We start from the raw sequence: 11208 nt of genomic DNA, 5'->3' as shown, positions 1-11208 counted from the left end.
TACCCGGTAAAGGGTATACGGTAGGAGAGCCACCCAGTCCCCACCCGTCTCCATGGTTAATTTGGTAAGGGTCTCTTTTAGAGTTCTGTTCATTCTTTCTACCTGACCCGAACTCTGGGGTCTATAAGCACAATGTAATTTCCAATTTGCCCCAATAGCCCTGGTTACTACCTGTGTTACCTGTGAAATAAAGGCTGGCCCGTTGTCGGACCCTATCATAGCAGGAAAACCATACCTGGGTAAGATGTCTTCCAGCAGCTTCTTGGCCACCGTCTGAGCTGTTTCATGCTTGGTTGGGTATGCCTCTACCCAGCCAGAGAAGGTATCTACAAATACTAAAAGATATTTATAACCATACTTCCCTGGTTTAATTTCAGTGAAGTCGACTTCCCATTGTGCTCCCGGTTTGGTGCCTCTGAGCCTGGTCCCTCTTTCATTTGATCCAGCTCTTGTGTTTGTGAGTTGACAGGTCTTGCAGGCAGATACAACCTGATCTATCTTGATATCCTGCTGGTGAATCTTGATCCCGGCATGTCGGATTAAGTCCTTCATTTTCCGGGTTCCCAGGTGAGTGGACCGGTGCATATGTTCTAATACCGTGTCCCCGAGCCGGTCTGGCAGTATGAGTTCCCCTTCTGGTGTATGCCACCATCCCTTTATTTCCTGGGCTCTGGGGAGCTTTCTGATGCATTGCAATTCTTCCTGGGAGTACTTGGGCTGGTCTGGTAAGACTGGGTCCCCTGGGTCTGGGAGTTGTAAGGCCATGGTAGGGACCGAGGTAAGGGCTACTGCCTTCGCAGCCTGGTCAGCCTTTTGGTTACCTCTTGCTACCGGGTCATCGGCTTTCTGGTGCCCCTGGCAGTGGATTATGGCTAACTTGGCAGGAAGCCATAAGGCCGCAAGCAGATCGAGAATCTCCTGCTTATTTTTTATTGTCCGTCCCTCTGCCGTCAGCAGCCCTCTCTCCTGATAGATTGCCCCGTGGACATGAGCTGTAGCAAATGCATAACGGCTGTCTGTGTAAACGTTAAGCCGCTTCCCAGCCCCCAGTGTCAGTGCCTTAGTAAGGGCGATGAGTTCTGCTCGATGGGCTGACGTCCCAGAGGGCAGGGCCTCCGCCCACACAGTGTCCATTTCAGTGACCACTGCTGCACCCGCATACCTGCACCCGTCCCTCACGAAGCTGCTCCCATCCGTGAACCAGGTGGCCTCTGCATCAGGGAGGGGCTGGTCGGTCAAGTCCTTCCGGAGTCCATGTACCTGCTCTAGGATTCCCGCACAGTCGTGTAGTGGGGCATCTAAGTCAGGGTCGGGCAGCAAAGTAGCAGGATTGAGGGCCGCAGTGGGGTGGAACCGCACTCTTGGAGGGTTGAGTAGGAGGCTCTGGTAATGGGTTATACGTGCGTTACTCATCCATCTGTCAGGAGGCTGCTTCAGGACTCCCTCAATGGCATGTGGGGTTGTGATCCAGATTTCCTGCCCCAGGGTCAATTTGTCAGCGTCCTTGACTAAGAGCGCTGTTGCCGCGATAATTCTCAAGCACGGTGGCCAGCCGGCAGCTACAGGATCTAACTTCTTGGACAAATAAGCCACTGGGCGGCTCCAGGGGCCTAAAGCTTGAGTCAAGACCCCTTTCGCTATCCCTTTGTGTTCATCCACAAAGAGGTGAAAGGGCTTTGTAATATCTGGCAGGCCCAGGGCTGGGGCACCTAGAAGGGCCTTCTTTAACTGCCTAAAGGCAGCTTCATCTTTCTCAGTCCAGTCAAACGCCCTTCCCTCTTTGGTAGCTTCATATAGGGGCCTGGCGATTTCGGCAAAACCCGGTATCCAGAGGCGGCAGTAGCCGGCCGATCCTAGGAATTCCCTTACTTCTCTTCGGGAGGTGGGAGTAGGGATTTTCAAAACAGCCTCTTTTCTGGCATCCGATAACCGCCGCTGCCCGCCCTCTAGGATGTATCCCAGGTAACTCACCCTTTCTCGACATAACTGAGCCTTCCTCACGGATGCCCGGTACCCTAAGGCCCCCAGGGTGGCCAATAGATCTTGGGTCCCCCGCTCACAGTCCTTGGCTGTGTCTGCAGCAATCAGGATGTCATCTACATACTGGAGGAGGGTGAGGTTGGGGTGTTCCCTTCTGTACTCACCCAGGTCTTCGTGCAGCGCCTCGTCGAAGATGGTGGGCGAGTTTTTGAACCCCTGGGGTAGGCGTGTCCAAGTCAGCTGTCCACTGACGCCCTCCTCTGGGTCATGCCACTCAAAGGCGAAGAGGTGCTAGGGGTAGACTGAAGAAGGCATCTTTCAGATCTAATACCGTGTACCAGACTTTAGAGGGCGACAAGGAGCTCAAGAGAGTGTACGGGTTTGGGACTGTTGGGTGTATGTCCATAACTCTTTTATTTACTTCTCGGAGGTCCTGTACTGGCCTGTAGTCGTTTGTCTGGGGCTTTTTAACTGGCAGTAGGGGAGTGTTCCACGCAGACTGGCAGGGAACTAACACCCCCAAGCTCTTCAGTCTCCTGATATGAGGCTGAATTCCCTTCCGTGCCTCCTGAGGCATGGGGTACTGCTTGATTCTTACCGGATCTTCTCCTGGTTTTAGTTCTACCAGGACTGGGGCCCTGTAGGCGGCCAGCCCCACCCCTCCTGTCTCTGCCCATGCTGTTGGGAATTCTTGTAGCCATTTGTCCATACTGCCCTCCACCAGGGAAGTCTTCTGGTAGAGGCGATATTCATCCTCTAGCCTCATGGTCAGGACCTGAATGGGGCGGCCCTCCCCATCGGTGACCTGAGGCCCCCCCTGTCTGAAAGTTATTTGAGCTCCAATTTTGGTCAGTAGGTCCTGTCCCAATAGTGGGTATGGGCATTCCGGTATTACCATGAAAGAGTGGGATACCTGGCCTGTTCCTAAATCTACTGTCCTTCGGGTAGTCCATGAATACTGGCTCATACCAGTTGCTCCTTGCACCCAGGACTTTTTATTCGCCAGTTTTCCTTGCGGGGTACGGAGGACCGAATGTTGTGCCCCGGTGTCAACAAGGAAGTTAACAGGAGTCCCCTCCACTCTGAGAGTTATCCTGGGCTCGGGGAGGGGGTCTGAACCCTGACTCCCCTAATCACTCAGTTCACCCAGCTCTAAGACCTTGACTCGGTCAGTCCTGTCTCCCTTCTCACCGGCCTTCTTCGGACATTCTCGAGCCCAGTGCCCTATGTCCATGCAAAACTTACATTGATCCTTCCGTAGCCCCCGCCTCCCCTCTTGGGTGGTCTGCTTACCTCTTCCTTTATTGCTTACAAGCTGTCGGAGGCGACGGTCTTGCCCTGTGGGGAAGTCCATGGTCGTAGCCAGCAGGACCCTAGCCAGGTCCCGAGCTTGCCTACTGCTAGTGGCAGCCACGACGCGAGCTTGCCTGTCTTCTGGAGACTCTCGGTTATTGTATACCTTCTCTGCCACTGCCAGTAAATCCTGTAAACTCTTCTCTCCCAAGCTATCTACTTTTTGTAGTTTCCTTTTAATATCCGCGGCCGATTGGTTTACAAAGCTTATGATCACAGCTGCCTTGTTTTCAGGAGCTTCTGGATTCATGGGGGTGTAGGTGCGGTAAGCCTCCATGATCCGTTCTAAAAAGGCAGCTGGAGACTCATCCCTTTCCTGCTGAACATTCCCCACCTTGGCCAAATTAGTTGGCTTTCTAGCAGCCATTCTGAGACCCCGCATTAGGGTCTGACGGTAGACCGAAAGCCTCTCCTTACCTTCTGCCGTGTTGAAATCCCATTCAGGCCTAATTAAGGGAAAAGAGACATCTATCTGGACCTGGTTGGCAGTTGGGTTTCCGTCCACGCCTGGAACCATTTTCCGGGCCTCATTGAGGATCCTTTCTCTCTCTTCCGTCGTGAACAGAACCTGTAAAAGCTGCTGACAGTCGTCCCATGTGGGCTGATGGGTGAAAAGAACAGAATCTAGCAAGTCAATAAGTCCCCCTGGTTTCTCAGAAAACTTGGGGTTTTGTGCCTTCCAGTTATAGAGATCGGATGTGGAAAAAGGCCAATAATGATAGGGCTGGTTGCCATCCGCATCCGGGGGTCCAGCGGCCCGTAAGGGCAGGGTCTTGATAGTGGAGTCAGGTGCTGCAGCAGAGAGTTCCCGCTGAGCCCTCTGCCAGGTGAGAGGCGGGCCTCCTACCGAGGCCACTCCCAGAACTCCGCCCCCAGCCACTCCCGGCGTGGAAGGTTCGTCCCCCGGTGGGCTATATGGGGGAGGAAAGATTAGTTCTTCTTCAGTCCCCCCCTGCAGGATAGGGAGGGGAGGGGCTGAAGGCTGGGTGAGAGTCCTCCTCCTCTCCTCCTTTTCCGTTCTCTGCAAAGCAAGAATGGGCTTCGGCCCAGGAGGACGTGGAGGTAGGAAGGGCCTGAGCCAAGATGGCGGGTCTTCCACGAGGTCCTGCCAAGTAACAATGTAAGAAAGCTGACCAGGACGTCCCCCCTTAAGTTGGGAGACGACATCCCTGACTCGGCGGATGGTGGGGAGGTCAAAAGTCCCCTCCGGCGGCCACCCAACGTCCAAAGTTGGCCACTCCCTGGAACAAAAAGTCTGCAATCGGTCTTTCCGAACCTCTGCACTGAGGTCGCTGGCTCTTTCCCTTACCTCTCTGAAATGATCGACCATAATGCTTAAAGGAGTAGTTTGAGTCTGTCCCATAATGTCCGTCCAGTGAGTCCACAAAATAAAACCAAAAAGACACAAACACAAACAACAAACGGGCCCGAAAATACAGCCTTCCAACTCCATGGAAGCAAAACCAAAACAGGCTTCCAACTCCATGGAAGCCAAACCCGAAAGCTAGACAATGGCCTTATACCAGACTAGCTAGCAGGAGCGACCTGCTTTCCGCGAGGGGCATATCCATCCCTCCTGGGGGGGCGGAACGTCTTCCAACTCCCCCCTGCCTGTGGTCTTTATTGGGCGCGTCCACCTAGACCCCTCAGGCAATTACAGATTCCAGAAACGAGCTCACACCGAACAGAACACACAACAAACAACAACACACCTACCGCGCGGTCAGTCAGACTCTTCGGACTGGGGGTCCCTCGATGGTCCTGGGAATCCCGGATGAGCCCCCAAAATGTTGTGCCCAGATTTCAAAGTTCCCAAGACCTTCAGGGAGCCAGTCAGTCCGATGCAAAAGCAAAGAGTCATTTATTTCAAACCTAGGTTTGGCTCCCCTGCCACACTCACCGATGCAACGGTAAGCTCCAGTGGCCGAGAGAGAGAGGCCTGATGGGACAGGGGGTTTTAAAGGGGGGTGGAGTGAGGGCAGGAGAGGGGACTGTGGGCCCCGCCGATTGGCCAGGCGCGAGTCGGTACAGGATGTGGTCATAGTGATGGTGTGCACTTCCCTTGATTATTATTGGTTAGTCCAGAGAAATCCTGGGTGTGGCTAGTAGCGGCTTCTTCCCGTGAGGAAGCACATGGCACCGTCCCAAAATGGAGGACCCAAGGCAAGATGGAGGGCGCACATGGCTCTGTCCCAAGATGGAGGACCCAAGGCAAGATGGAGGGCGCAGTCCTTGCCCGGCTCCTGCCGCTGCCGCTCGAACTCACCACAAGGCAGGACGGCCCCCCGCACAGCACCCGCAGCTGGCCTGCGGGCAGACTGGGACTCCAGCGCGTCTGGGCAGCAGAGGCCCAGCAAACGGGGTGCGGCCGGTGGAGCGGCCCAGCTCTGGAGGCGCGGCATCCGCTCGGAGCAGGCCCGGCCATGGGGCCGGTGCACTGCAGCATGGCGGCCTCCCCGAGCTAGGGCACGCGCCCCACTCCGCCGCCGCCGCCGCCGCACTGGGCCCGGTCCGGGAGGCAGCGGGCGGGTGGCAGCCCACGCCGGGCTCCCACCGTGGGCTGGGGAGCCAATGCCTCCCCCATGGGGCCCAGCGGCTGGCCCACGCAGGCCCGGCCCCCCGACCGGGCCCCAAGGGCCGCATGGACCCCCGGCCCCAGCGCGGGCAAGCGGGGAGCCGACCACGGGGGAAGGGAGGGAAGAGCCAGGCGGTGAGGCCTTCCGCTCCCATGACCTCCCCCGCGGTCGGTCGCCGCCCGGCCCCACCCCTCGGCCCGCCGCCGGCCACCACGCAGCCGGCCCGGACACTCGGACCCGCTCCGGGGAGGCCGGCGGCCGCGGAGGGATCCCAGAGCCCAGCGGCCAGACTCCTCCTCCCGCACCGCCCGGAGAGGCGGGCGGCGCGCCTTTCATTTACTGAGCAGCGTGAACTTTTAGAGTTGGAGCTACCAGCTCCTGATCCCTCTGTCTGCGTGTGGAGGCCTCTGTGGTTCAGAACGGCCTTCACTTTCATGGGTATGGGTGACCTTTTCCTGTCACTGGGTGGCACTGCCAAATCTCTATATTCTAAAACGCTAAGAGACCAGCTGTCTGTTCATCTGGCTGACTGACCGGCCAGTACATATAACATAAATTGCGCACTGGCAATTTAAAAATAAACGTTGACTCGCATATGCTGGTGCATATAAAGCTCTCGCTGGCGCCAATCGCACGCGATGCCAGAATGTATCTGAAGACCAGCTATTGGCACTTTGTTGTTATATCATGTTGTTATTGTTTATTTATTAATCAATTTATATATTATTTTTATATACATTTTACTAATTTTCTTTCATCTCTGACACTTCCATTATAGAGAAAGGGCAAATAGCAATATTAAAATATTTTGTATTTTAATTTTATAATACTATATTATATATACTATTTTGACATGTAATTTTTTTGCAGTAACGTAATTACTGCATGAATCTTTCTTCTAATTAATTTCCTTTCAATGTGCACAAATCCGTGCATGGGCCACTAGATTATAAAAGTGCTTAAAGGAGCACTTTTATGATTAGCTTAGAGATAATGAGCATCTTGTACAAATGGAATATTCTTAAATTCCAAAAGTTAAGAAACTTGAACTTCTAATATTTTCAAAGGGCAATAGAAAAAAAATTTTTTTGGAAATTAACTCAGAAATATTTTAAAGATAAATTCACACTGTGTAGGCAAATAGGACTAGATTAATATTTCTAAACTAATTTATTTAAAAAAAATTTTTTGTGTTAATCCTCACCTGAGGATATTTCTCCATTGATTTTTAGACAGAGTGGAAGGGACAGGGAGAGCCAGACCATCGATGTGAGAGAGACACATGAAGTGGCTGCCTCCTGCACGGACCTCCCACCAGGGTCAGGGAACCTGCGACCAAGGCATGTGCCCTTGACACAGTCTCCTTTATTTTTTTTAATTTTTTAAATATATATATTTTATTGATTTTTTACAGAGAGGAAGAGAGATAGATAGAGAGTTAGAAACATTGATGAGAGAGACACATCGATCAGCTGCCTCCTGCACATCTACTGGGGATGTGCCCACAACCTAGGTACATGCCCTTGACCGGAATCGAACCTGGGACCTTTCAGTCTGCAGGCCGACGCTCTATCCATTGAGCCAAACCAGTCAGGGCAACACAATCTCCTTTAAAACTGATCTAAACAAAATCACTCTGAACATAAGGGTCAGAAGGCCTCTATTTAAGCAAATACTTAGCAAAAAGTGGGGCAAAGCCTCCTCAGCAGAACAAATATTCATTAATATTCATGTTTGGAAATCACAATTTCTAATGGCAGCAGAAAACGCATGTGAAATTTTCTTGACTTGATTTAGTTAATTTGAAAGGACATTGGAAATTCTCCATCCTCTTTTTTCCTTGCCTAGTTTACTTCTAGGGTAGACATTTAAGGATGGAATGCTGAACACCTCCTGAGCTTTATGGTTCTAAAAACAGAATCAGATCTATAATATGGCAGGACAAGGTCATGGGCATCAATCTTGGATAGCTCCACAGCGATTGAAACTCAGCCTGCGCCAGCTTATCAGAAGCCTGTGGATGACCAGTTCTTTAATTTAAAAAACCACACACTCATTTCATGCTGCAAAAGGAGAGACGCCCACACAGCCGTTTGAAAGGGACCATCATGCAGCTCAGCCCCTGTTGGATCCATGCTCAGCAAGCCAACCTTCCCGTGCACATTAGCACTAGGGCACCCAGCCAGCTGCTCGCTGCCCCGGGGCCCCGGCAGCATGGGCAGACCATGCGCAGCCTCCCACAGGGCCCGAGTTCGGATTCAGGGCCAGAAGGAAGAAGCGCCATGGGCCTCCGTGTCTGCAGGGGCCAGAAGAGTTGTGCAGGCAGATTAGCAGGTCTGAGCCACGGCAGCATTTTTATTTCAGATTTGATAACTGCTTGTATGTGTTAAAAACCAAAATGACATCTTGTTAAAGCTTGTCCATAAAAACACATGTCTTTTATAGAGGAAAAACGTGGGGGGGAAATCACCTGTTTTGATGCAGCATTTGATAATGATAAAACGCCTCACTCTTTAAGTGCACAGAGTGAGTGAGGTCTGGGCTAGGCAGGGAAAGGCCAGTGCTGCCTTGTCCTCTTTTGGAACCATCACCAGCTTTCTCCACCTGGCACCTGCAGGAGACACACTGTCACAGTGAACCCAGCTAACGTCTGCCTTGTCTCATTTCAGAGTGAAGATTTGCTTCCACTTTCCTGCAGGCAGCCTCTCTCCTCCCTCACAGTCCCGCTGTGCAGGTGCTATTGTTGCTCTGATCTATATTTCCAGAAATGTTATTTTAAGTGAAATTCCTAGCCTGCACTTTGATGTCAGGTGGTCCCTTTTTCCTTCAACTCCCCACGTGTCCTCCCTGGCCTCTCCTCGCTCCTTATCCCAGGAAGCCTTTTTGGAGACCTCCTTACCCCTGGCTCTTTGAACTTTGTATACTTTAAATAATTTAACTACCTGTAATTACGTTTTAAAAAGCTTGATGATTTTTCATAACTTATTGTTGATTTTAATGGGTTGTTAATTTTAGTCCTGTAGTTTTATTTTGTTTAGATAGGGCTGGGCAAAGAAAAAGAAAATAAAGACAACCATATTTAGCAGTGCAAAAAAAAAAGCACAATATGAAATTCCTTATGAAAACTCAAAGCATCTTAGGAAGGCTCTGGTTAATGCCATTGCTGCCACACCTGTGAAATAGTGGGGCCACATCTAAGTGGGCAGCTCGTTGTGTGGTCAAGACTAATCTTTATTTAAGACTAGAGGCCTGGTGCACGGAATTTATGTACGGGTAGGGTCCCTAGGCCTGGCCAGTGTTCAGGGCTGATCAGGTTCCCCACCTCCTGCCTCCCTGCCTCCTCCTTCCCTCGCTCCCTCAGCACCTGCCTCCACTGCTGGTCACCTGCCATGCTCTGTGCTGACCCTGGCTCAGCGCATGTCATAGTGAGCAAGCGGTCAAACTCCTGGTCTCCTGGTCGAACTCCTGAGGGGACAATTTGCATATTAGCCTTTTATTATATAGGATGATCTTTTATCAGAAGGGAGGAGACTGAAGGAAAGAAATTGTGTTTCAGTGAAAAACTATGTATAGTTCACAGCACATTCTTCTAGATGATCAGATTCTAGTCTTGCTCATTGTCTTTGGACAACTTTGCATCTCTTTGTAAATTGCAGGTAACTGATGAAGATGCAAAATCTACCTTGTCTAGTGGAGATGCAATTGACGGCCCCTGCTGTGGAAGAATTGATTTTGGGACCTGCCTGCACATTGGCTGGATCCTGCCGCCTGCCCAAATGGTCAATCCTTACTAAGTTTTAAATTCTTCCATCTCTGATTTTCCTCCCACCCACCTGACGTGGCCTCACCTACACTGAGGCCAGCCACCCAGGCCCCTAGTGAGTCTTCAGGGTGCTTGGCCCTCTCCCCAGGACCTGAGGAGGCCTGTGGGCTGCAGCCTATGACTTGTCATAAACCAGAGCCTCCCCACTGCAGCAGACACTTCATGAACTGGAGTGCCCTGGCCAGGCCTGGGAAAGGCGCGGGCTGACGTGCCCGCCCCTGAGAGGCAGCCAAGGCTGTCGACAGCAGGACCAAGAGCACGGACGCTAGCTCAGGGCTTCAGGAAACTCACCAAGCAGTGCCCCTGCATAACTGGAAGATTTTCCTCCACCGACTTCTTGGAACCCACTGACTAGATACTTTCAGGGTTTAACTCCCGACTCATAGCTTTTATATTAATATTTCCCTTTTTCATGTAGGCATCCCTCCTTTAAGCTGACTGGCCTCCCGGACCCTGAAACAACTGACATTTGCCACCACCTTCCAAAAGATGAAGCAGCACTAACCAGCGTCCCTGAGACCGCTCTCAGGCTCTGCTTAGTTCCTCAGGGGGACCATGCTAGCTTCTAGTTGTTCAACAACAATTGATATTGTTGGGAACAACCACTTCGAATTGTATTCAAGCCCTGTGCCTCTATGAGAAGTGACAGTGGGAGCGTCCCCTCCGTTTTGTGTTCTGGGAGATGGCTAATTGCACAAGACGCCCTGTGCTGGAAGCCTGGGCCCACCGCCACTGTGCCTCACCACCCCTCATTCCCCTGCCTCCGTAGGGTACCAGGCCTCCTTCCACTTTGGGGCTGCTCCTCACGAATGAGCCTTTCCCCAGTGCAGTCGGCTAAATAAACGCATCTTCTTCATTGTCCACTGCACAATTTTAGCTTATTGTATCTTATGTAATAGAACATTTTCACATACTATTGTGGCAGTTAGGTCTCATTATCACTTAAGACAAATAATTCAGAACTTAAAAAGGAATTGTTTGGCTCAGTGGATAGAGCGTCAGCCTGCGGACTCAAGGGTCCCAGGTTCAATTCCAGTCAAGGGCATGTACGTTGGTTGCGGGCACATCCCCAGCAGGGAGTGTGCAGGAGGCAGCTGGTGGATGTTTCTCTCTCATTGATGTTTCTAACTCTCTATCCCTCTCCTTTCCTCTCTGTAAAAAATCAATAAAATATATTTTTTAAAAAAAGAATTGAGAGATTTAAATAATTTGAAAGTCAAAATTTGTTTCTCACAGCTTTTGAAATTAAATGTGAAAAAAACTGTTAGAACATTGTACAGGGCAAGTTATTGGGCAGCCCTGACTATAGAAGTGCATACAACAGCTGAGACACCAATAAAGCCTGATGGGTTTGACATTGATAGGTGAAAAGGCAGTAAACATCCTATATAATAAAAGGCTAATATGCAAATCAACTGAACAGCAGAACGACTGGTCTCTATCATGTGCACTGACCACCAGGGGCAGGCACTCAAA

The 11208-nt window shown here is 51.2% G+C and overlaps 1 long non-coding RNA gene across 1 annotated transcript; it reads left to right on the top strand.

Annotated features, from left to right (window-relative positions):
• Positions 1 to 7416: 7416 nt before the first annotated feature.
• On the top strand, positions 7417 to 10796 carry LOC118662259. Its single transcript, XR_004969655.1, has 3 exons — positions 7417 to 8643; positions 9566 to 9688; positions 10151 to 10796. It is a non-coding gene; the product is annotated as an uncharacterized LOC118662259 (long non-coding RNA).
• The last annotated feature ends 412 nt before the right edge of the window (positions 10797 to 11208 follow it).

This window comes from Myotis myotis, unplaced genomic scaffold (assembly GCF_014108235.1).
Source record: "Myotis myotis isolate mMyoMyo1 unplaced genomic scaffold, mMyoMyo1.p scaffold_m19_p_8, whole genome shotgun sequence".
Lineage (NCBI taxonomy): Eukaryota > Metazoa > Chordata > Mammalia > Chiroptera > Vespertilionidae > Myotis > Myotis myotis.
This window is presented reverse-complemented; position numbering and strand designations above follow the sequence as displayed.